The 24,023-nt window shown below is 46.0% G+C and overlaps 1 protein-coding gene across 1 annotated transcript in view; it reads right to left on the bottom strand.

Annotated features, from left to right (window-relative positions):
- Positions 1–5,424, bottom strand: part of ASF1B (anti-silencing function 1B histone chaperone) — a 29,589-nt gene extending 24,165 nt beyond the window's left edge. The window contains exon 1 of the mRNA XM_056570746.1: positions 5,255–5,424. The gene's annotated coding sequence lies outside the window, so the exon portion shown is untranslated. The remainder of the gene's footprint in view (positions 1–5,254) is intronic.
- Positions 5,425–24,023: the final 18,599 nt, after the last annotated feature.

Here is a 24,023-nt window from a genome sequence, read left to right as displayed (position 1 = left end):
GCGCCTGCTTGGGGGACAGATGGGGGGATTTATCGGCCCTAAAAAAAAAAAAAAAAAAAAAAAAAATCGATATTGGTCGTTCCCTAATCCTAAGGCTATATTCCCTCAGAAAAATTTCCGCTTGAGGATTCTGCATCAAATTAAAGCCCAATAGACTTCAATGGCACTCCCATTCACACTGCACGGAATCTGCGCAAAATCCACACAAGCCAGAAAGCACCCAAATGAATATACCCTTATAATGAGATGGGAAAAGTGCAAGATTAAAGGGGTACTTGGAATAATTTTTTTTCTCCTCCCCCCCCCCCCCCCCAAACCAGATATCTAAATTACTTCTATTTAAAAATATTAAATCTTCCAGTACTTAGCTGCTGTATGCTCCAGAGGAAGTTGTGTAGTTCTTTCCAGTTCGACCACAGTGCTCTCTGCTGACACCTCTGTCCACGTAAGGAACTGTAAAGATTAGAAGCAAATCTCCTGCTCTGGACAGTTCCTGACAAGGACAGAGGTGGCAGCAGAGAGCACTGTGGTCAGACAGAGAATTACACAAATTACTCTAACATACAGCAGCTGATAAGTACTGGAAGGATTAAGATTTTTATATAAAAGTAATTTACAAATCTATTTAATTTTCTGGAACCAGTTGATTTGAAAACTTTTTTCTCCTCTGGAGTACCCCTTTAAGCTTCTGGAATTATGTACAGAATGGTGGGGATCTGAGCACTGAGACCTAGAGAGTTTAAATCTTTTGACATGTCTGACACATCAAAAGCACATATATATATTTTATTTTAATTACATGACAGACACTAAGGGTCTATTCACACGTACAGCATTCTGCGCAGATTTGATGTGCAGGATTACAAGCTGTGTTCAGTCAGTTTACATTGAAATCTGAAGCAGAAAATCTGCGCAGAATACTGAACGTGTGAATAGACCCTAAAGCTCCAGACTGCTATGGTTGCATCTATCCTGGGAACAAAAGGATCAGGCATACTGGGACCCAGCTGTCTGATCCTTTCCTCTGGTGAGATCTGAAGTTGGGGTAAGTTGCTAGGTCCTCATACAGATTACGTGGTCTGCCACACCCTAAAATGTTTGGGTTCAATGATCTCCAACAAGTGGCTCTCCAGCTGTTGCAAAACCTGCAGCTGTCAGTTCACAATGGAAGTAGTTTCGGAACAGCTGGAGAGCTACAGGTTGAGGAATACAGCTCTCAGATCTCGATCACACGGCCTTTGTGCTCCGGACAACAGTGCACCATCTGACTTTCTCTGCATAGACTTATGCAGAGAAAGGGTCAGAATTGATTGACACCCGAGTAGTCGAGCGCTGCTTCTGAAACCTGGTGCAATCAAAACACTGGACATGTCTGGACAAGTCATGATAAACATTTTATGTGTTTACTTTGCACTTAAAGGGGTACTCCAGTGGAAACCTTTTATTTTTTTTTAAATCATTTAGTGCCAGAAAGTTAACCCCTTAAGGACCAGGCCAATTTTATTTTTGCATTTTCGTTTTTTCCTCCTCGCCTTCTAAAATCCATAACTATTTTATATTTCCATCTAGAGACCCATATAAGGGCTTGTTTTTTGCGTGACCAATTGTACTTTGTAATGAAACCTCTCATTATCCCATAAGATGTATGGCGAACCCAAAAAAAAAATATTTTTTAGAGAGGAAATTTAAATGAAAACCACAATGTTGCTCATTTTGGAAGGTTTTGTTTTCACACTGTACACTTTACGGTAAAAATGACGTGTTCTTTATTCTGTGGGTCAATACGATTAAAATGATACCCATGGCTAGATACTTTTATAGTTTTGTACCGCTTAAAAAAAAAAAAATCTAAAACTTTTTGTACAAAATCAGTAATCTAAATTCCCCCTATTTTGACCACCTATAACTTTTTCATTTTCCCCGTATACAGGACGGTATGAGGGCTCATTTTTTGCGCCGTCATCTGTACTTTTTGTCGATACCACATTTGTATATATAAAACTTTAAGCACGCAGCGATACCAAATATGTTTATAAAAAAAAAAATTTTACGCTTTTTGGGGGTAAAATGGGAAAAACGGACAATTTTCATTTTTATTGGGGGGAGGGGATTTTTCACTTTTTTTTTATTTTATTTTTTTAAATTTTTCAACTTTTATTTTACACTTTTTATGTCCCCATTGGGGACTATCTATAGCAATCATTTGATTGCTAATACTGTGCAGTGCTATGTATAGGACATAGCACTGCTCAGTATTATCTGTGATCTTCTGCTCTGGTCTGCTCGATCTGAGCAGAAGACCCCGGGAGCCAGCCGGAGCCAGGCGAGGGGACCTTCGGCCGCCATGCTGGATAATCGGATCACCGCGGCAGCGCTGCGGGTGATCCGATCATCCATTCAAAGTACCGCACTGCCGCGATCTGTATTGATCACGGCATCTGAGGGGATTAATGGTGGACATCCGCGCGATCGTGGTCGTTAAGGGGTTAAATAGATTTGTAAATGACTTCTATTAAAAAATCCTTACCCTTTTTTTTTACTTAATTTTTTTTGTCTTGTCCACAGTGCTCTCTGCTGACACCTCTGTCCATGTCAGGAACTGTCCAGAGCAGGAGAGGTTTGCAATGGGGATTTGTTCCTGCTCTGGACAGTTCCTGATACGGGCAGAGAGCACTGTGGACAAGACAAAAAAAGACATTCAAAAAGAAAATAATTATCTCCGTAGTATGCAGCTGCTAATAAGTACTGGAAGGGTAAATATTTTTTAATAGAAGTCATTTACAAATCTGTTTAACTTTTTGGCACCAGTTGATTAAATGAAAAAAATAATAATGTTTTCCACTGAAGCACCCCATTAAATCACCTGAATAGGGTATAAGTGTCTTATCCCTGGGGGGGTCTGACCTCTGAGACCCTCCACGATCTCCAGAATGGGTCTCCGCCTCTCCCTGTGCATGGAGCAGCGTGTGGGTATATGGAAGAATCAGAGATACTAGAAAGGTGTACTCTACTGCCATAGACAGTGCATGGAGCGCGTGCTGACGAAAGGGAGAGACTGAGCCCTGTTCTGGGGATTGCAGTCTTCGCTGTCTGAGACCCACCCCCCCCCCCCCCTCCAATGATCAGATACCTATGGGGGATAAGTTTTAAAGTAATGAAATACTGCTTTAAAGGGGTACTCCGGTGGAATTTTTTTTCCAAACTAGTGCCAGGAAGTTAAACAGATTTGTAAATCTTAATCCTTCCAGTACTTCCAGGAAGTTCTTTTCTTTTTTAATTTTCTTTCTGTCTGACCACAGTGCTCTCTGCCGACACCTCTGTCCATGTCAGGAACTGTCCAGAGTAGGGATCGACCGATATCGTTTTTTTTAGGGTCGATACCGATAATCGGTGGAGGTTAGGGCCGATAGCCGATAATTTATACCGATATTCAGGTATAAGTTATCGGCTATTTAACCCCCTGCGACACCGCTGCAGATCATTAATTTAAAGCGGGCGCTTTAAATCAATGATCTGCAGTGGCTTTTGCGGTGCCATAGGCCGCCGTCAGCACCACCCGCTTCTCTCCCCCTACCTGTCAGGGTGGTCCAGGCCATCCATCCTTCCTGTAGTGTCCGGCAGAATTCCTGGTGAACCGTTCCGGGCTGTACTTCTCCACTTCGGGCAGGCTCCAGCCTAGTAATGCAGCATAGACGCCGCTGCGCAGCGACGCACCTGACGTCCCGGCGTCTATGCAGCGTACTAGGCCGGAGCCTACTCGGAGTGGAGAATAAGACCCCGAACCGGTTCACCCTCCACCCGGAATGCCGCCGGACACTACAGGAAGGATGGATGGCCCGGACCACCCCCATTACGGTTAAGTTTAATTTTTTTTATTGACTCAGAGGGTGGGGGAGGGGCCCGACCGGTATAGCGGTATGGGCAAAAATCCATACCGTGGGAGAAAAAAAAAAAAACGGTATCCGCCCAGCACTACGGAGGGGGGTGCGACGCGGTGGGTCGGGGGGCGGTCACGGTGCGGGCGGCGGGGCATTATCGGCAAGGTAATTGCCGATACCGATAATGCCCAAAATCGTGATTATCGGCAGATAATATCGGCCATACCGATAATCGGTCGATCCCTAGTCCAGAGTAGGAGCAAATCCCCATAGCAAACCTCTCCTGCTCTGGACAGTTCCTGACATGGACAGAGGTGTCAGCAGAGAGCACTGTGGTCAGACTGGAAAGAAGTTCAAAAAGAAAAGAACTTCCTGTGTTAGGGTATGTTCACACTACGGAATTCCCGCAGAATTCCGAAGTGTGAACTTAATATTAATGTGAATGGGTCTTCCGCGAGACCCGTTCACACTGCGGAATTTCAGCGGTGGACAATTGCGCCGAAATTGTTCGGCGCAAAGAAAGAACATGTTCATTCTTTCCGCAGAAGTCCACGGGCACCGCATAGCCGTCAATGGTGACGGCACAGTGGGGCGCGCGGTCCTGCCGCCTGTCTGAATCTCCGCTCGCTGAATTCATACCCCTTATACAGCAGCTGAAAAGTACTGGAAGGCTTAAGATTTTTAAATAGAAGTCATTTACAAATCTGTATAACTTGCTGGCACCAATTGATTTAAAATAAATTTAAAAATTAAAATAAAAAATGTTTTCCACCGGAGTACCCCTTTAAGGCTCCCATCCACATGAGAACGGTCCGCCGGTCGACTGACTAATGTGTATGGAGGCCTGGCATGTGTGTGGACAGCGCCATATTGGTTATAACAGTGGTCTCCCAACTGTAAGCCTTCATCTGTTTTAAAACTACAACTCCCAGCATGCCCGGACAGCCGTTGGCTGTCCGGGCATGCTGGGAGTTGTAGTTTTACAACAGATGAAGGTTCACAGTTTGGAGACCACAAACCACTAAGGCAGCAATCCAGTCCCTGACCCTTCTGGACTGTTGCCTTGACAACCAGACCACCTCATACCCATCCCCAATAAAGCAGGGCTACAGAAGCCCCCTTTATATCAGGTGACCTAACTTTTGTTCCCATATCCTAGGCAAGAATGGCGCCATAGATGTGTTCCACTCTCCAACCTGCTTTGAGTACAGATAATGTGTCTGACACATACTGGAGCGCTGTACACACACATGCCCCATTCACCACAGTCGCCCCAGACCCCATAGTCCCCTTTGTACAAACACAAGCAGCTCCCGCCAACCACTTCTACACCTCAGGACAATGACCAGCAGGGGGCGTCGTCCTGTGATTGTTACCTGGAGGTTACCAGGTGACTGCTCCTCCGGTGTGCTCTCCCGGTGATTTCCCCCTCGCCTCTCGGTGTGTCAGCTTCACCGCGCAGTCTTTCCCGCCCTCCGTTTGTCTCCCGCGCACAAACCCTTTCCCTCCTGCGCCAACCTCACCTCCGCCCCGCCCACTGCCCTCCGCAGCGACGTCATCAGCCCCGCCCACTGCCCTCCGCTGCTACGCCACCAGCCCCGCCCACTGCCATCAACAAGCATCAAAAGTCCCGCTTCGTTCCTCTCTCAGCGACCATATGCTGCAGTCACTCTCCCCGCCAACAGCGTAACGCCCACCATCCGCCCAAACAGAAAACCCTGTTTCCGCTTAATGCACCGCCCACTAAACGTCATCACAACCAACGGCCAATCAGAGCTTGTAAGCGTCGTCCGTATTGTTTATGGTTTTATGTCAGTAGATAAAGATGGGAGTCATTATTACAAAGTGCCCGGAATGGTGAGGGGGTTATTATCATTGGAGTTGAGTGAATTGCCCGTATTAAAAATGGCTGCCGTCAGGATTACTCGTCAGGATGTTTTGACGTTGACATTTGTTCCCGCACTGAGGGTATGGGCGTGTCCTAACAACGGGAGTTGTGATTGGTTGATATAAGTGACTCAGTCCCGAGTGGCGGGAGACATGTTTTTGGCTGGATAACGGTTTTCCTTTGGCGGGAAGTTTTTAATGTTGTGTGGTAGACCTGGTCACCTCATGAATGGCGGAAACGTTACACTTTACACCACAGTGTGTGAGTATAGTGTGAGGTGGTGTCTTTTTATAGAAATCTATCAATATTCCAATTAAGCTTTTATTTGGTAAAAGTTATATAGCAATATGGCTGCTGTTACTACTCTAGTGTCATACTGCTTTCTAGTGACTTTTTAAATTTTTTTAAATAATTGTTTATTTTAACCCCTTAAGGACCCTTACCTTTAAAAAATCATAACTCTTTCAATTTTTCACCTAAAAATCCATATTATGGCTTATTTATTGCGCCACCAATTCTACTTTAATGACGTCAGTCATTTTACCCAAAAATCTACGTCGAAACGAAAAAAAAAAAATCAATGTGAGACAAAATTGAAAAAAACCCCCACCATTTTGTAACTTTTGGGGGCTTCTGTTTCTACACAGTACATTTTTCGGTAAAAATGACACCTTATCTTTATTCTGTAGGTCCATACGGTTAAAATGATCCCCTACTTATATAGGTCTGATTTTGTCGCACTTCTGGAAAAAATAACTATATGCAGGAAAATTTATACGTTTAAAATTGTCATCTTCTGACCCCTATAACTTTTTAATTTTTCCGTGTATGGGGCGATATGAGGGCTCATTTTTTGCGCCGTGATCTGAAGTTTTTATAGGTACCATTTTTGCATTGATAGGACTTATTGATCTTTTTATTCATTTTTTTCATGATATAAAAAGTGACCAAAAATGCACTATTTTGGACTTTGGAATTTATTTGCGCGTACGCCATTGACCGTGCGGTTTAATTAACAATATATTTTTATAATTTGGACATTTCCACACACGGCGATACCACATATGTATATTTTTATTTTCAGTTTTTTTTTTTTATGGGAAAAGGGGGGTGATTCAAACTTTTGATAGGGAAGGGGTTAAATGATCTTCACTTTTTTTTCACTTTTTTTTTTTTTTTTTTGCAGTGTTATAGCTCTCATAGGGACCTATAACACTGCACACACTGATCATTCTTATCCCATAGGGACCTATAACACTGCACACACTGATCTTTTACATTGATCACTGGTTTCTCATAAGAAACCAGTGATCTATGATTCTGCCGCTTGACTGCTCATGCCTGGATCTCGGGCACTGAGCAGTCATTCGGCGATTGTACAGCGCTGAGATTTCGCCGCGGCTATCCCGAACAGCTCCCTGAATTAACCGCCATGGTTTCACTTTAATTTTAAACGCGGCGTTCAACTTTGAACGCCGTGTTTAAAGGGTTAATAGCGTGCAGCACCGTGATCAATGCTGCGCGCTATTAGCCACAGGTCCCGGCCGTTGTTGCTATGATGCGGGGCCACGCCGTGGCCCCGCGTTATAGATCGGGAGCGGACTCATGGCGTACAGGTACGCCCTGGTTCTTAACAGGTTAAAGACGTTTTGCTTTTTATTTATTAAATTTTTTTTTCACAATAAAGTACAGAAAAAGGACAATATATAAAGGGAAAGCGAACACGTTAGAAACATATATCCAGTGAAATGATAACAATACATTATAAGCATCTAGTAACAGTCCGCAAGTTGTCTACGATAACAAAAAAAAATAGGCTTTTCTGAGTTTCATGTTTCATATGGATAATATGTATAAGGGCCAATATTTATCATTGTCTTTAGACTGTTTTTTGTGTCTAGAAGCAAGCAGGGATTATTTGCGCCTTTTTGGCCCCTTTTGGTTTACACATTTCTGCTGATTGAGTTGCAATCCACTGATATTGTCAATACACATGATATGGATGGGTTTTATAAACTGCGCCTTTTTGTGAAAAGGCGCAAAGCCACTGAAAAGTATCTAAAACTACACCAGCCCAGACTTAGCTTAGCTTTATGGTGTATGTGAAGAGAGAAATTTCAGAAAATGTGACCTGCACAAAATCTATCAATTCCTCTGCGACCATTTCATAAATGTGGTGCTCCTACACATTACCAGCACACAAAAAAGGTGTCGAAAAATGCTTCACTTACACCTACAATGATAAATGCTTCACTTACACCTACAATGATAAATGCTTCACTTACACCTACAATGATAAATGCTTCACTTACACCTACAATGATAAATGCTTCACTTACACCTACAATGATAAATACCGGCCAAGATCTCTACGGATTATCATAGGTGAGATAATAACTGTTTTGGGGATGTTACCCAGAAGGAGACAAAAGGAAAGAATCCCCATGATGGACACATAAGTCATTGTAGAATGTGATATGCCATTCGAATTTGTAAAGAATATATGTAGAAATAAAGAACAGAATAAGAAGAGTAAGACAAGAAAAGAGAACAAAACGAGAATGGAAGAAGGAAATAAAGAAAGAAAGGAGATATTCAGACCTGCACGGTCAGGTTTGAGAGAGAGAGCGAGAGAGAGATATGAAATCTATCTAGATCCCCTCTGGTCCCTCTTCCCACAAGTCCCAAGGTCACCAAATCAACTGAAATTGAGACATGGTATGGTCTATGAGGGCAGACAGATTCCATCCGTTTCACCTCCCTAATTCTGTCTAGAAATGCTGAGATAGGAGGAGTCTCGGTACGTTGCCACCATTGGGCATTCTAGTGACTGTTTAACCCTTAACACATGGTGGATGCAAATGTCCCGGAGTGGTAATTGTCCATAAAATGAGTGCAAGAGCTGTGCTCACTCGCAGTCAATGGTGGACATTGGCAATCCCACAGATGTCCGCCATTAGGTGCCGTGATAAAGGAGGAGGAAAATTAAAGGAAAACAGTCATCTGTTCACCCACACTAAACCCAATACACTGGGTTATAGTGTGGGTGAATAGGAGACCATTGAGGGGTTAATGGGTTAAATACATACCTGCACTCCGAAGATCTGACACTTCGAAGATCGGCATCCATCTTCAGTGAATTGCGCACTGGAGGTGCCCCGCCAGATCAATATGTATATACATTGCCGCGGGTCATGTGAGCACTGCGCCGACTGAGCCCTTACTTGACCCGCAACAATAAATATTTAAATTGAGCCGGCGGGCCACCTCCACCGTTCAATTCACTGAACATGAATGCCGATCTTCAGAGGGACAGATCTCCGGAGTTCAGGTATGTAGCAGGTCTGTTACCCACCTCAGCGGCTGATATCACCAATTTGGCTAATGCCCGGCATTAACCCTTTAGGCACTGTGATTGAAGTTGATCAAGCCATCTAAAAACTGTAAAATTGACGAAGCAGGACGTATATTTACGCCCTGCGCCGGCTTCCGTTATGTGAAGCGCACTAAGGAGCTGAGCGCGCTTCATACCTGGCAGGTTCCGGTTGCTTTTGGCAACCTGGACCCGTGGCTAATACCGGACGTCGCCCATCAGGCTGATGTCCGGTATTAACCCTTTAGATGCCGCGATCAAAGTTTATTGCGGCATCTAAACGGGGAGAAAATTCTGGCAGTTAGCTCAGTGGAGCTGTTTGGGACCGCTGCGGTAAAATCGCTGTGTCCCGTACAGCTGAGAGGACTGAGAGGCACCTTACCATGCTCCTCATTGATCGGCGTTTGATTCCTCCAAAAAAACGTACTTCATATATCGGTGCAAAAAAAAATAGCCCTCACACCGCCCCCTATGCGGAAAAATAAGTTATAGGGGTCAGAAGAGGACAATTTTACACATACAAATTTTGGTGCATGTAGTTTTTTTTTGTAGTAAAATAATAAAACCTATATCAATTAGGTATCCTTGTAACCGTATGGACCTACAGAATAAAGATAAGGTGTAATTTTTACCGCAAAGTGCACTGCGTAGAATCGGAAGCCTCCAAAAATTACAAAATGCCATTTTTTTTTCAAATTTTGCCCCACGAATATTTTTTTTCTGGTTTCGCTTAAAATTTTGTGGAAAAATTATTGAAGTCTTTAAAAAGTAATTGGTGGTGCAAAAAATATGCCCTTATATGGGTCTGTAGGTGCAAAAGTGAAAGCGTTATGTTTTTTAAAGGTGATGAGAAAAAAATGAAATTGCAAAAACGGAAAAACCCTGAGTCCTTAAAGGGTAACGCTCATTAAAACAAATTTTTGCTATTGCACTCCTTATGGTAAATAAAAAATATTTCTAATATACCGTCTGTATCGGCGTATAACACGCACTGGCGTATTACACGCACCCCCATTTTAACAGGGAAATTTAAGTAAAACAAATTTAATGTAAAATAAATGACTTGGACTAAATGCCACATCATCCCCCCAACTTTGTTTTCTACTGCACCTCAGTTTGGTCCTGTCCCCTCCAGTGCCACATCATTCCTTTCCTTTTATCAGTCCCTGTGCCACATTTACCCCTCTCATCGCCACCCTCATGTCTGATCATCTCCCCATGTCTCATCATTTCCCCCTGTCATAGACCACCACTAGCCATACAGACATTAAGCATTTAGTGCCTCCCCCACCATCATTTCCCCATCTCATCACCCCCCCCCCCTCATCATTTCCCCCTGTGTCATCCCCCCCCTCATCATTTCCCCGTCTCATCACCCCCCCCCCCCAATCATGTTCCTCCTATGGCATCCAGTGGTCTTCAACCTGCAGACCTCCAGATGTTGCAAAACTACAACTCCCAGCATGCCAGGAAAGCAAACTGCCGAAGCGCAGACAGGTAAGGAAAATAAACAAAACTATAAAAAGCAGGGAAAGGGGGAATGATGAGGGAGGGGGATGATGGGGAGAGAAAATGAAAAGTAAAACTCGCTTGTCTCCCGCACGATCCACAGGTACTGGTGGATTGTGCGGGAGACGCTGATTAAAAGGTAGGGCAGATCCGGGCAACGTAGGGCTCCTTTTAATCAGTGTCTCCCGCACTATCCACCACACCAGTACCTGTGGATAGTGCGGGAGAAAACAAGTGACAGAGCGGGGAGGAGACGTCGCTGGTCACTGATTTAAAGTGGCCGCGGCCGAGCTGTTAATACTTAACAAGCAGACGCTGCAGCAGCCGCTTTAACCCGATAACGACCATGGACGAGTATAGATGTCCAGGTTGGCGGGCGTTCCCGCACCTGGACGTCTATACTCGTCCATTCTTCTCGTGGGTGCTGCCCAGTGCACCCACGAGATCGCGGCAGGGACTCGGCTGTATCACACAGCCGGGACCCTGCTGCACTGCCAGGACCGAAGTAAACTTCGGTCCCGGCAGTTTTAACCCTTACAGCCGCGGTCGGAAGTGACCGCGGGCTGTAAGTGTTATGACAGAGGGAGGGAGCTCCCTCTGTCTCCTCTGCAGCACCCCGCATCGCGATCGCGGGGTGCTGCGTGTAATAGGCGGCTGGCCGGGACCTGCCGCACTGCCGGGAGTGAAGTTCACTTCACTCCCGATAGTTTAACCCTTACAGCCGCGGTCAGAAGTGACCGCGCGCTGTAAGGAGTTCTGACAGAGGGAGGGGGCTCCCTCTGTCTCTCCTGCAGCACCCCGGAGCATCGCGGGGTGCTGCTGCATACCTGGGCAGCTGGGGGTCCTACAAAGACCCCCAGGTCTGCCCTGGGTATTGCCTGCTAGTGAAATATGCTGCCTGCTAGTGAAAACTGGCAGGCAGCATATAACTGCAATGCTTTGGAATACTAAGTATTCCAAAGCATTAAAAAGTGTAAAAATAAATAAATAAATAAAATAAAGGTGTAAAAATAAATAAAAATGTAATAAGTGTAAAAAAAATTATATATATTAAAAATACATTTATTAAATACATTTATATCACGGTAATGAGCTCGCTGCTGCGGCTGGGTAGCTTTGTGCGTCCACTCATAGCGGCGGTATTTCCGAACATGGGACAAGCAGCTAAATAAAATATAGGGTGCATTTCTTTCAATATCAGAAGTGATGTACAAAAAATATGCCCCCCAAATGATGCATTTGTGAAAAATTGCAATTTTCAAATTTTTAACACTGACTTTGTAATAATTCCTGCCAAAAAACTATGGTGTTAAAATACTCACTGTACCCCCTAGCGAATACCTTGAGGGGTCTAGTTTTTAAAATGGGGTCATTTGGGGGGGTGTTCCTATGTTCTACTACCTTTTAATTTCTGCAAACCTTGCATAGCACATAAAAAAAGATGTACTTTTCAAATTTTCAAAATTTCAAGTTAAATTGTTGGGCTTCTAACTAATTTAAAAAGTTAATTAAAAACTAAAAAATGATGTCAAAATAAAGTAGACATCTGAAAGTATAAGTTTCATAAACTATTTGGTCAGTATGTATAAATATATGCAACCAATTAGTGTTAAAATAGCAAAAAATCTTAATTTTTTGTAAAAATTTCATGATTTTTTGCATTGTAAAAAAAAACTACAAATGATATCGGCTTACTTTTACTATGTACATGAAGGACGACTTGTGACAAAAAAACAATGTCAGAATTATCGTGATTGGCAAAACGTTACCAGAGTTATTCTCTAATAAAGACAGACATCCCCGATTTGAAAAAACAGGCCTGGTCTTTCAGTGGCGTACAGGTTTAATTGCATTGGTCCTTAAGGGGTTAAATCAGTGATCAGAAGACTTATCAGCGTATAACACGCAGGCAGGCTTTTTGCCTTAAATTTAAGTTTTAAAAGTGCGTGTTCTACGCAGATAAATATGGTACTTTGTTTAAAAAAATTAAGTTTTCTATGTTTTATTTGTGCTTAAAAAAGCTCAAGAGCACATTTTCCCCCATCTTATACACACTTAGGTCCAAACACAAAGTGCAGCCTGGAGTGCTGAGGGGGGTGTATCCAGCCTCATCCAATCATAGCTCCTCTCACACTTAACTGCCATATGCTGTTGGTTGGACACACCCCCCTCAGCACTCCAGGCTGCACTTCCTGTGTTTGGGCTTCGGTCCAAAGTCTGTGTGTGTGCTCTTGAGCTTTTTTAAGCACAAATAAAACATAGAAAACTTAATTTTTTTTTTAACTCAGACCCGCACGGTCAGGTTTGAGAGAGATATGAAATCTATCTAGATCCCCTCTGGTCCCTCTTCCCACAAGTCCCAAGGTCACCAAATCAACTGAAATTGAGACATGGTATGGTCTATGAGGGCAGACAGATTCCATCCATTTCACCTCCCTAATTCTGTCTAGTAATGCTGAGATGGGAGGGGTCTCGGTACGTTGCCACCATTGGGCATTCTAGTGACTGTTTAACCCTTAGATGACACAGGGTTGATGCAAATGTAATTGTCCATGAAATGAGTGCAAGAGCTGTGCTCACTCACAGTCCATGGTGGACATTGGCAATCCCACAGATGTCCGCCATTAGTCTGTGTATGAGATGGAGGGAATGTGCTCTTGAGCTTTTTTAAGCACAAATAAAACATGAAAGACTTCATTTTTTTTTTCCTGATTCAAAAGATTTTTATTGAACAATAAAAGAAGTACAGACAAATCATTGGCCAAAAACATACACAAGTAACAGTAACAACATGTGAAGTGAAAATATAAGGCAGGGACATATATAACGTCCCAGGGGACTTGCCCCAAGGATAGCTAGATACATCAGGAATGCAATGTCAGCCATGTAAAAACGGTTCAACCAGTACTAAAAAAAAAAATAAAGAAATAAAAAAGTCGAGCCACACACCCAAGTGGGCTACCGTACAGGGTAAGTATAAGGCGGAGCCAAAGTAGGTAGAAAACATGAACAACTAACCCAACAGAGTTCGGTTATATATGAACCTAAACTACCAAGAGAAGGAAAAGAGAGGACAAACAAAACACGACACAGAGAAAAGGGGGGAAGGGGGAGGAGCAACACACGTGAGGGGGAGGGAAGAAAAAAGCGAAGAAAAAAGAAAGGAGGGAGACACACCAGGGGAAAAACAAAAGGAAAGCCTGGGAATTGGGGGGGGGGGTGAGGGAACAGGCATTCCATGGGGAGAATAGTAATTCATAGTCTAAGTATTGCATCTATAGGACAGACCCCTATGGGGACGGACAGAGAGCTCTATAGTCAGAGGAGTTCATGAATTCAGACCACGGCATCCAACGCAACAAAAATTGCTCAGACTTGGATGCAGATTGTGCCATACACTCCTCCATCCCATAGACATACAACACTTCCTGTATCCATTCGGAAACAGTCGGAGGCTGATCCGACTTCCATTTCCGTGGCAAAACCCTTCTCGCAGCAGACAGAAGAATGCAGGTCAGTCCCTTCCTCAGATATTTAATGGAGCCCGGGATCAATGACAACAAGACAGCCTGTGGGGTCCTAGGGACCTCGACTCCAGTCACTCTCTTAATGGTCGCCAGGATCCCCGACCAGAATTGGAGGAGACGGGGACAATCCAACCAGGGAGAAGCACCGCCAGCATACATCTGGCACTGTCGGATAAAAGCGATGCAGCAAGGCAGGCACACGGTACCATCTAGCCAACACTTTAAAGTTGGTCTCTTGTAATTTCACAGAGACCGATGAGCCATGGCAGAGGGCATAGGCCTTGGACCAATCCTGCAAGCTCAGGGTGCAGCCCAACTCCCAAGACCAACCCCCCTGGTGCGCCAACGGCTGCGAACGGGTACGACTAAGAAGGAGAGTATAAAGAACATACACTAGGTGACCCGGAGGGTTAGCAGCTAGACACAGTAACTCAAAGGGGAGTGGGATCCTATGGAGGTTCAACACCTGCTTCCAGGTAGAATAAAAGAGTTGCGTGTACTGCCACACATGGGAGGGAATAGGGGCGCCACCCTGCACAATCTCCAAGGATTTCAGAGAACCAGAGTGAAGGACGTGAGAGAAAACAAAAACCGTCCCCCTAGATTTATTCAGAAAGGGGCCGGAGACAGTGCCCGGAGAAAAGTCAGGGTTATCCCGTATAGGTGTAAGGGGACCATCGGGGCGGAGGAGACCCTCTTTGCCAAAAAAGCGATGGCTCACCCGGAGCACAGACTGCGCTACATACGGGAGGCTCGCCATTCGAGTAGAGGTCCAGTATGACACACGTATCCAAGGGAGTGACGTGAGCGGGATAGGGGTCAAGAGGGCCTCCAGACGCACCCAAAGCTTCCCTCGGGAATGGTGAAACCAATTAAGAACTCTAGTGGCTACTGCAGATAGGTAATACAGGAAGGGGTCAGGGAGCGCCAGACCCCCTTCAGATTTGGGACTCACCAGGGCCTTCTGGGCCATACGGTGGCCAGCTGATCCCCATAGATATTTAGTCCATAATCTATTCAGGGCCTGAAAAAATGAGAGGGAGAAAAATAGGTATAGTTTGAAAAAGATAGAGAAGACGGGGTAAGAGATTCATTTTAACGATGTTTACCCTCCCGATCCAAGAAAAGTCATGTCTGTCCCACTTAGTCAAGTCAGAAGAAAAGGAAGAAAGCAAAGGGACAAAGTTCAAGTCATAAATACAGGCAAGATCACTCGAAACGTGTATACCCAGGTACTTGATGGACGAAGAGGCCCACCTAAACTTATATTTAACTTTAAGGGCAGGCACCCCAGGACCAAGGGAAACATCCAGAGCCACACTTTTTGACAAATTCAGTTTAAAATTGCTATAACCATTATATTCCTCAATTATGGAGAGGAGAGCCGGTAGACTGGAGTCAGGGGAGGAGAGATAAAGTAGCAGGTCATCTGCAAAGGCCGCACATTTAACCTCCTCGCTACGAACCATGATACCCTTTACCTCTCCACAATGTCTAATCGCCTGAAGGAGATGTTCCATGGCTAACACATGGGGACAATGGGGACTAACACATGGGGACAATGGGCAACCCTGTCTGGTACCGTTACCAATAGTTATCGGGGCAGACAAAGACCCATTAATACGAACTCTAGCTTGAGGATTGGCATATAAGGCAAATATACGTTGTAACATTAACAGACCCAGACCTAGATTAGAGAGGACCCACGCAGGAAGACCCACGCCACCCTATCGAAGGCCTTCTCGGCATCCAAGGATAATAGCATACATGGAATACGAGAGACCTGTGCGTAATGAATCAGGGAGAAGGTCTTCAAGATGTTATCTCGAGCCTCTCTGGCAGGAACAAAGCCCACCTGATCAGGGTGAATCAGGGTGCCCAGCAGGGGGGACAGTCTGTTAGCCAAGAGTTTAGCGTACAATTTGGCGTTAACATTTATAAGGGAAATGGGCCTATAACTCTGGCATAGATTAGGATCCCTCCCCTCCTTTGGAATGACCGTGATAAAGGCCTGTAAAAACGACTGAGGGAAAGGGGAGTCATCAGAGACTGCATTAAAGGCTTCAAGGAGGCATGGAGACAACTCTGCGTTGAGAAGCTTATAGAATTTCGAGGTAAAGCCATCGGGGCTAGGAGCTTTACCCGTCGGCATGGATTTAATAGTCTCCACCACCTCCTCCAAGCCAAAGGGCCGTTCCAGATCCAGGAGAGATTGAGACGGGAGAGATGGCAGCTCAGTTCTCCGTAGATAATCCAGCAGGCCCGGGGGGGGGGGGGGGTGGGGGGGACTACAGGTGCAGTGGGATGGCAGTCTAGATTGTATAAACTCTCATAGTAAGATTTAAAGCAATCTAGAATCTGGGAGGTGAGATGTACTAGGGTACCAGAGGGTGACTTAATGGAGGGAACATATTGGGACGCCCTCTTATCTCTTAGCGCTCTAGCCAACAGCCTCCCGGCTCTGTTGCCCCACTCATAGGAGACACTAGAACAAATTTGTCGAAATCTATTATATTTTTTGTCTATCCGAACCTGTATCTCCCTCCTGACTGCAATTAATTCACGGAAGACCTCCTCTGATAGGGAAGATTTATGTTGAGACTCCAGAGAGTTCAGTTGGGAGAGAAGGTATCGCAATTTCTGAGACTCTTCCCGCTTAAGACGGGCGCCATGTTTAATGAGAACGCCTCTGAGCACGCACTTCAGCGCTTCCCAACGATACTGAGGCAACGTGGGATCGCTCGCGTGGTCCAAGATGAAATGAGAAATCACTGTTTTCAGATCCGCCAAACATAAAGAGTCAGAGAGGAGCGATTCGTTAAGTCTCCACATAAAGTCCCTCCTCGGGCTACTAGGTAGTGATATGTCACAAAAAAACGGAGCATGGTCTAAGAATACAATGGAGCCAATAGAGGAGGACAGTACCTGGGGGAGGAGACAGTGGCTGACAAAAATATAATCTAACCTGGTATACACCTTACGAGCATGGGAATAGAACGTGTAGTCACGTGTGTCCGGGTGAGTCAGTCTCCATGGGTCAGTCAGTCAGTTGCATAGAGTAGAGGAGCTGTCGGATCTTGTTTAACTGTGCATGTGATAGGACCGAAGTCCCAGAGGAGCAGTCTAAGGAAGGAAGCATTGAGACATTAAAATCCCCACATACCATCAACACCCCCTGAGAAAAAAACGTAAGGTCATCTAGTGTTTTGCGCAAAAATGACAATTGGCCACTATTCGGAGCATAAATGTTGGCTATCGTGTAGGTCCTACCCTGAATAGAGCAGGTGACAAAAACATATCGGCCCTCCTCGTCCGCCTTAATGTCTAGAACTTGTAAAGGGAGAGACTTATGGAATAGAATAGCCACACCCTTTGATTTCGGGTCACTACTATGGTACCACACAGGGTAGTATTGGTTACGAACTACAGCACCATGGTCACGGAGGAGATGGGTTTCTTGGAGACAGACCACCATAGCCCTCTGTCTATGTATTGAGTAAAGGATCTTCGCTCTCTTCTCAGGAACATTGAAGCCCTGGACATTCAGGGACACAAGCTTGAGGGACGCCATTGACCAGACTGGCTATGCCCAAAGAGAAGAGCGAGGAAACTGTTCAGGGCTGGAGGGGGGGGGGCAAGGATAAATGGGGTTACAAACAACAGACAAGGGAGAATTAGCGGGTCAGAGAGAGAGGGAGAGTGGTGAAGGGGAGGAGACAAGGAAAAGAAGAGGAGACAGCAAGAACACAGACAGGAGAGAGATGTAGAAAGAACAAGGAAAGTAGAAGAGAAAAATCAAAATAGCAGAACAACAGACGTCTGCAAGTAACTAAATATGTAGCACAAAGCTAACTACAGGCAGGGAGAAATCCTACCTCGACCTACGGGGGGCAGCGTGGAAACAAATGCAACACAGTAGGAAAAAAAAAACACTAGATGGAGAAGCGGAGCTCCAGTGACAGGCATTGGGAAAGAGGAGAGTAAGAAAAAAGGGGAGAGGTACTAGGGGGAGAGGGCAGAAAACAGAGAACAGTCGGACCAAATAAACCATCGGAGAATAAACCATACACCAAAGATGGCACCCAACAGGCCAGCATAAAAACCATAGACAGCATATGACCGCACAGGCAAACGGGTATAATTTCCAAGCCATGCAATACACACAGTCATCCATCAACCATCTTTAGAACCTCCAGGTCCCTCAACGGAGCCAGATCTGCTTCGAGGGTGGCGTTGGGAGCACTGGGGCCGCGGGGAGAACTTGTCCTGTTGGGAGGAGTTATCCTGGGCTGGGGAGGCAGCAGAGAAGAAAATGGGTCAGCAGACAGTTCCTCCCATCCTGGTAGGGCAACAGGTGACAGTCCAAATGTCTGAAGGAAATGAGGGAGATCATCCATGGTGCGCAGAACCGCTGACTTCTCCAGATGATGGGCATACAGAGCAAATGGAAAGCCCCAGCGATACACAATGTGACGGGATTGTGGTTCATGCAGGAGGGGCTTCAGAGAGGCCCGCAGACGGAGCGTGTGCCTGGATAAATCGGGAAAGAGCTGGAGTTTGGCCCCATCAAAATCAATGACTCTCAGTTGATGGGCTTTTTGCATAATTTCTTCCTTGACTGAGAAGTAGTGAATGCGGCAAATGACGTCCCGTGGCTTAGCGGGGTCCAAGCTGGGAGGACGGAGAGCCCTATGAGCCCGGTCAATTGCAATTGGGGACTGTGCCGGGTGGCCCAGAATAGTTGAAGATATCCGTTAAGGTGGATAGAAGGGCATCAGGACGTATCGCCTCTGGGAGACCCCGCAGTCTAATATTATTACGACGGTTGCAGTTTTCCTGCTCATCCATGTGAGAATGCAACAGTTGTTGGTTGACTGCCTGCTTGGCCACTGCAGCCCTAAGTTCAGCAAGAGACTCCTGAGTGTCTGAGCGAAATGTTTCCAAAGTCCCAACTTTAGTGGTGAGAGTGTCTATCTCAGATTGCATCCCCTGGAGGTCTCGCCTCCAGGCAGAACGCAGGTCCTCTTTAAGGGCCAAGATGTCATGTTTTGTAGGTAAAAAGGACAGCAAGGCCTGGAGCTCAGGATGGGATTGCAAAATTTGAGCTTCAGAAGTGCCCGGAGGAACGGCAGGTACAGGAGTAGGGTGCAGTAAGGGAGGCTGAGGGGGTTGTGGGGGGCAGCTTGCAGGAATATCTGTGACAGAGTCCCCAGCAGGGCCCTGCAGGGGCCACGGGCTCCCACCAGAAGAAGTCCATGAGGGGGCTGGTGATGCTGGAGGACGGTCCCCATCCAAGATAAGGGAATGGAGATCTCGGGGGGGGGGGGGGGAGGTGAGGGAGCCCCCACAGCTGAGTACAATAGGGGTGATGCCTGAGTCCCAGGGCTGGCTGCCATAGTACAAAATGTCCCTTCAGCGTGTGCAGGGCCACCAAGCGCCAGGGGGGGCCACTCCACCCCCGACTCCTTAGGAGATGTAGGCAGAGGTTCAGCAGCCCACGTCGTGTCTGGCTTAGGGCTGGACAGCGGAGCCGCAGGGAGATATGGCCGGGGCTGCAGCGGAGTGTGGAGGATGCCTGAGCCCGCCGCACAGGGAAAGTCTGGCTGCAATGCGGAGCCCCAAGGTAGAGGAGCTGTGGGGACAGGCGTACACAGGTCCCCAATAGGTAGATCAATAAGCAGGGGGGAAGGAGGCCTCCGTTCCAGGTCCCCACACTCACCGCCGGGTTGGTCCCTCCGCTTCATGTCTCCTGCGCCAGCAGACCGCGATGGCGCCTATTTCTCGGAGCCGCGCGCAGCGGTTGGCGGGGCCTTGCGCTGCGAAGAAGCTGAAGATGCCGTCTGTCCCAGGGGGGGGGGGGGGTCTCGTTCAGCGACTCCGACAGCTCTGCAAGCGGGGAAAAGTAGTTGGAGATCGGTGCTGGAGGCGCCCGGGAGCCTGCGGCACCTTTTGTGCTCTTGTTCCTCATCCTCCGTACCATTTGCAGATTGTAGAAATACCCTCTCTCCCGTTCAGTCACGGAGCTCCTGAAAGGGCGTCTACCCGGCGTGCATAGCAGGCCACGCCCCCCAAGACTTCATTTTTTTATATTAGAAAGTATATTATAAATATTTTTTATTTACCATAAGGAGTGCAATAGCAAAAATTAGTTTTAATGAGAGTGCCCATTTAAAGGCGTACTCCACTGGGAAAAAAAATTCTGTTAAATAAACAGGTGCCAGGAAGTTAAACAGATTTGTAAATTTCTTCTATTAAAAAATATTAACCCTTCCAGTAATTATCAACTGGATGTATACTACAGAGGAAGTTCTTTTTCTTTTTGAATTTCCTTTCTGCCTGACCACAGTGCTATCTGCTGACACCTCTGTCCATTTCAGGAACTGTCCAGGGGCGGGGGGTATTTGCTCCTACTCTGAACAGTCCTTAAAATGGACAGAGGTGTTAGCAGAGAGCACTGTGGTCAGGCAGAAAGGAAATTCAAAAAGAAAAGAACTTCCTGTTTAGTATACAAATATGTTAAAAAGTCCCATTAAAACATAAATGGTACCAACTGCAGATCACGACACAAAAACATGAGCCCTCATACGGCCCTGTATATAATAAAAAAAAAATTCAGAAGAGGACAGTTTTAAGCACCAATACCCTAAGACGTATGAGAAAGGGGCATTTATTTAATTTTTTTACACTAATTTATTTAAAAACTTTTATAGTTTATTCTATGCTGCAGTATTATATTGAAGTTACAATTGAAGTTCATGGGCTTTAATTTAGAGATAAATTTGTTTTCAAAGACTCCATAAGGTCCACAGACACACAAGTGTCCACAGACTCATTGGTAAGACAAATATCGGTCTACAGTTCCTACATAGTGTGCCACATATGTCTTGAGCATATACAAGGGGATACATTTTGTCTGCCATGTATGAAGCAAGCTCAGCTAATACCAATATTAACTGTGTCAGCAGATAAGAACCATTTGGCCCAACTAGTCTGCCCAATATCCTGAATACTATGAATAGTCCCTGGTCCTATTTTATATGAAGGATAACCTTATACCTATCCCTATATTATATGAAGGATAACCTTATATCTATCCCTAAAAAAAACTTTTTTTTTTAATCAACTTTTGCCAGAAAGTTAAACAGATTTGTAAAAGATTTCTATTTCAAAATCTTAACCCTTTCAGTATAACAGTCAGTACTACACTGACATCCAACCTGTGCTATCCAGCCTATGGCTAGACCACACAGGCTGTCATACTAGGCAGACAGGAGTCCATCAGCTGGCCTTCTGCTGCCATGGCAACTAACGGGATCCCACAATCGCATCGCAGGATCGCTGGTGGTGAACAAGGGGGGGCCCCCCATCCCCTTGTCACCATGATCAGGACTGATCACTGCCTCTATGGGGTTAATGCTGACGAGAATGGCACGTTCCCAGTCTCAGCAGCTGCAGCGGGGGCCGTGATTGACAGCGGGGCCCTGCTGGTGATCTCCTGCAGCGCATCGCACTGTGAAGGAGATCGCTAGGACATATGCATACGTCCAGTTGCGCTAACTTGGCTGTTTTTTAAATTTAATTATATACAGGGCCGTATGAGGGATCATGTTTTTGTGTCGTGATCTGCAGTTGGTACCATTTATGTTTTAATGGGACTTTTTTTTATATATATATTTTTTTTAATCTTTGGTGTATGATGTGACCAAAAATCATTTTTGTCTTTTGGTATACATTTTTTTTTACTTTTACGCCATTTACCATGAAGAATCCAAAACATTATATTTTAATAGTTTGGACAATTAAACATGCAGCGATATCAAATATGTTTCTTACTGTTATTTAGTTTTTTTAATTTATTTGTAAAATGGGAAAATAAGGGGGATTTGATTTTATGTTTTATTAGGGGAGGGTTTACTTTCACAATTTTTAAATCCCCAAAGGGGACTCTTACATGCAATCTTTAGACTGCATTCACTGTTCAATGCTATGCTATAGCACAACATTGAACAGTGAAATCAGTGCTCCACAGCCTGATTGAATAATTATGTTTTTAAAAGTTGTCCTCTTTTATAGAAATAAACTTTTTTTGCTGTATTACTGACAGTTTTTGACCCAGTCTCCTAGTTACATGGTTAGTATGGTCAAAAAAAGACATATTACCATCAAGTTCAACCAAGGGATTGAAGGGAAGGGGTGTGGTTGGATGAAGGGAAAGGGAAGTGATTATATTTCTGCATAAGCATTAACCCCTTCCCGCAAATGGACGTGTATAGACGTCCATTTTTTCCCTGACAACGCAAATGGACTTGTATACACATCCAATACACTTTCTTAGTGACTGGCCAAGGACAAGGACTTGAAGGGTTCATGGCAGTTCCGGGCTGATCGGGTCTCTGGTGACCAGATTGCCCGGAAAATAGGGATGATCAGAGCTGCCAGAGACAGCCCCAATCATCCTGAGGGATAGGACCTCGTTCCTATCCCCTGTCATCGGTCGGCGTTTGGGGGCGGGGGGATGTCGGCGGGTACCGGGGCCTGTCGATCGCGGGAGGCAGCGGCGGGACCGGCGATCGCGGGAGGCAGCGGCGGGACCGGCGATCGCGGGAGGCAGCGGCGGGACCGGCGATCGCGGGAGGCAGCGGCGGGACCGGCGATCGCGGGAGGCAGCGGCGGGACCGGCGATCGCGGGAGGCAGCGGCGGGACCGGCGATCGCGGGAGGCAGCGGCGGGACCGGCGATCGCGGGAGGCAGCGGCGGGACCGGCGATCGCGGGAGGCAGCGGCGGGACCGGCGATCGCGGGAGGCAGCGGCGGGACCGGCGATCGCGGGAGGCAGCGGCGGGACTGGCGATCGCGGGAGGCAGCTACGAGACCGGCGTAGGCAAAGGCTGTCTGGGCATGCTTGTAGTTTTGCAACATCTGGAGGGCCACAGTTTGGAGACCACTGTGTCCAAACTGTAGCCCTGCAGATGTTGCAAAACTACAACCCCCAGCATGCCCAGACAGTCCATGCATGCTGGGAGTTGTAGTTCCATAACATCTGGCCCTTCAGATGTTGCAGAACAACAACTCCAAGCATGCCTGGATGGTCTGGGCATGCTGGGAGTTGTAGTTTTGCAACATCTGGAGGGCTACAGTTTGGATACCACTGCACAGGGGTCTCCAAACTGTGGCACTCCAGATGTTGCAAAACTACAACTCCCAACATGTCCTTCGGCTGTCTGTGCACGCTGGGAGATGTAGTTTTGCAACAGCTGGAGGCACACTGGTTGGGAAACTGATTTAAGTAATAAACTGTGTTTTGCAACCAGTGTGCCTCCAGCTGTTGCAAAACTACAACTCCCTGCATGCACGGACAGACAAAGGGCATGCTGGGAGTGTTAGTAGTATGCCTGCAGCTGTTGCATAACTACAAGCCCCAGCATGCCCTTCAGTTGTCACTGCATGCTGAGAGTTGTAGTTTTTGCAACAGCTGAAGGCACACTGGTTGCAAAACACTGAGTTTGTTACCTAATTCAGTGTTTCGCAACCAGTGTGCCTCCAGCTGTGGCAAACTACAACTCCCAGCATGCACTGATAGACCATACATGCTGGGAGTTGTAGTTTTGCAACAGCAGGGTACATTCACATGGTTGGGTTTAAAGAGAGTTTCAAGTTTGAGATGCAGCAAATTTTCCGCCGCAGCTCAAACTCCTGGCGGGAAACTCGCTGTGAACCCGCCCATGTGAATGTATCCTAAAAACACTACACTACACTTACACAAAATAAAAAGTCAAATTCTTGCATCCGGGTCTTTATTTAGGCCTCAAATGCACATGGTGCTCTCTCACTTCAGAGCCCTGTTGTATT

This window comes from Hyla sarda, chromosome 4, assembly GCF_029499605.1.
Source record: "Hyla sarda isolate aHylSar1 chromosome 4, aHylSar1.hap1, whole genome shotgun sequence".
In the NCBI taxonomy this organism is placed as follows: Eukaryota; Metazoa; Chordata; class Amphibia; order Anura; family Hylidae; genus Hyla; species Hyla sarda.
The sequence above is the reverse complement of the archived record's forward strand: the minus strand, read 5'-3'. Positions and strand labels throughout refer to the sequence as shown.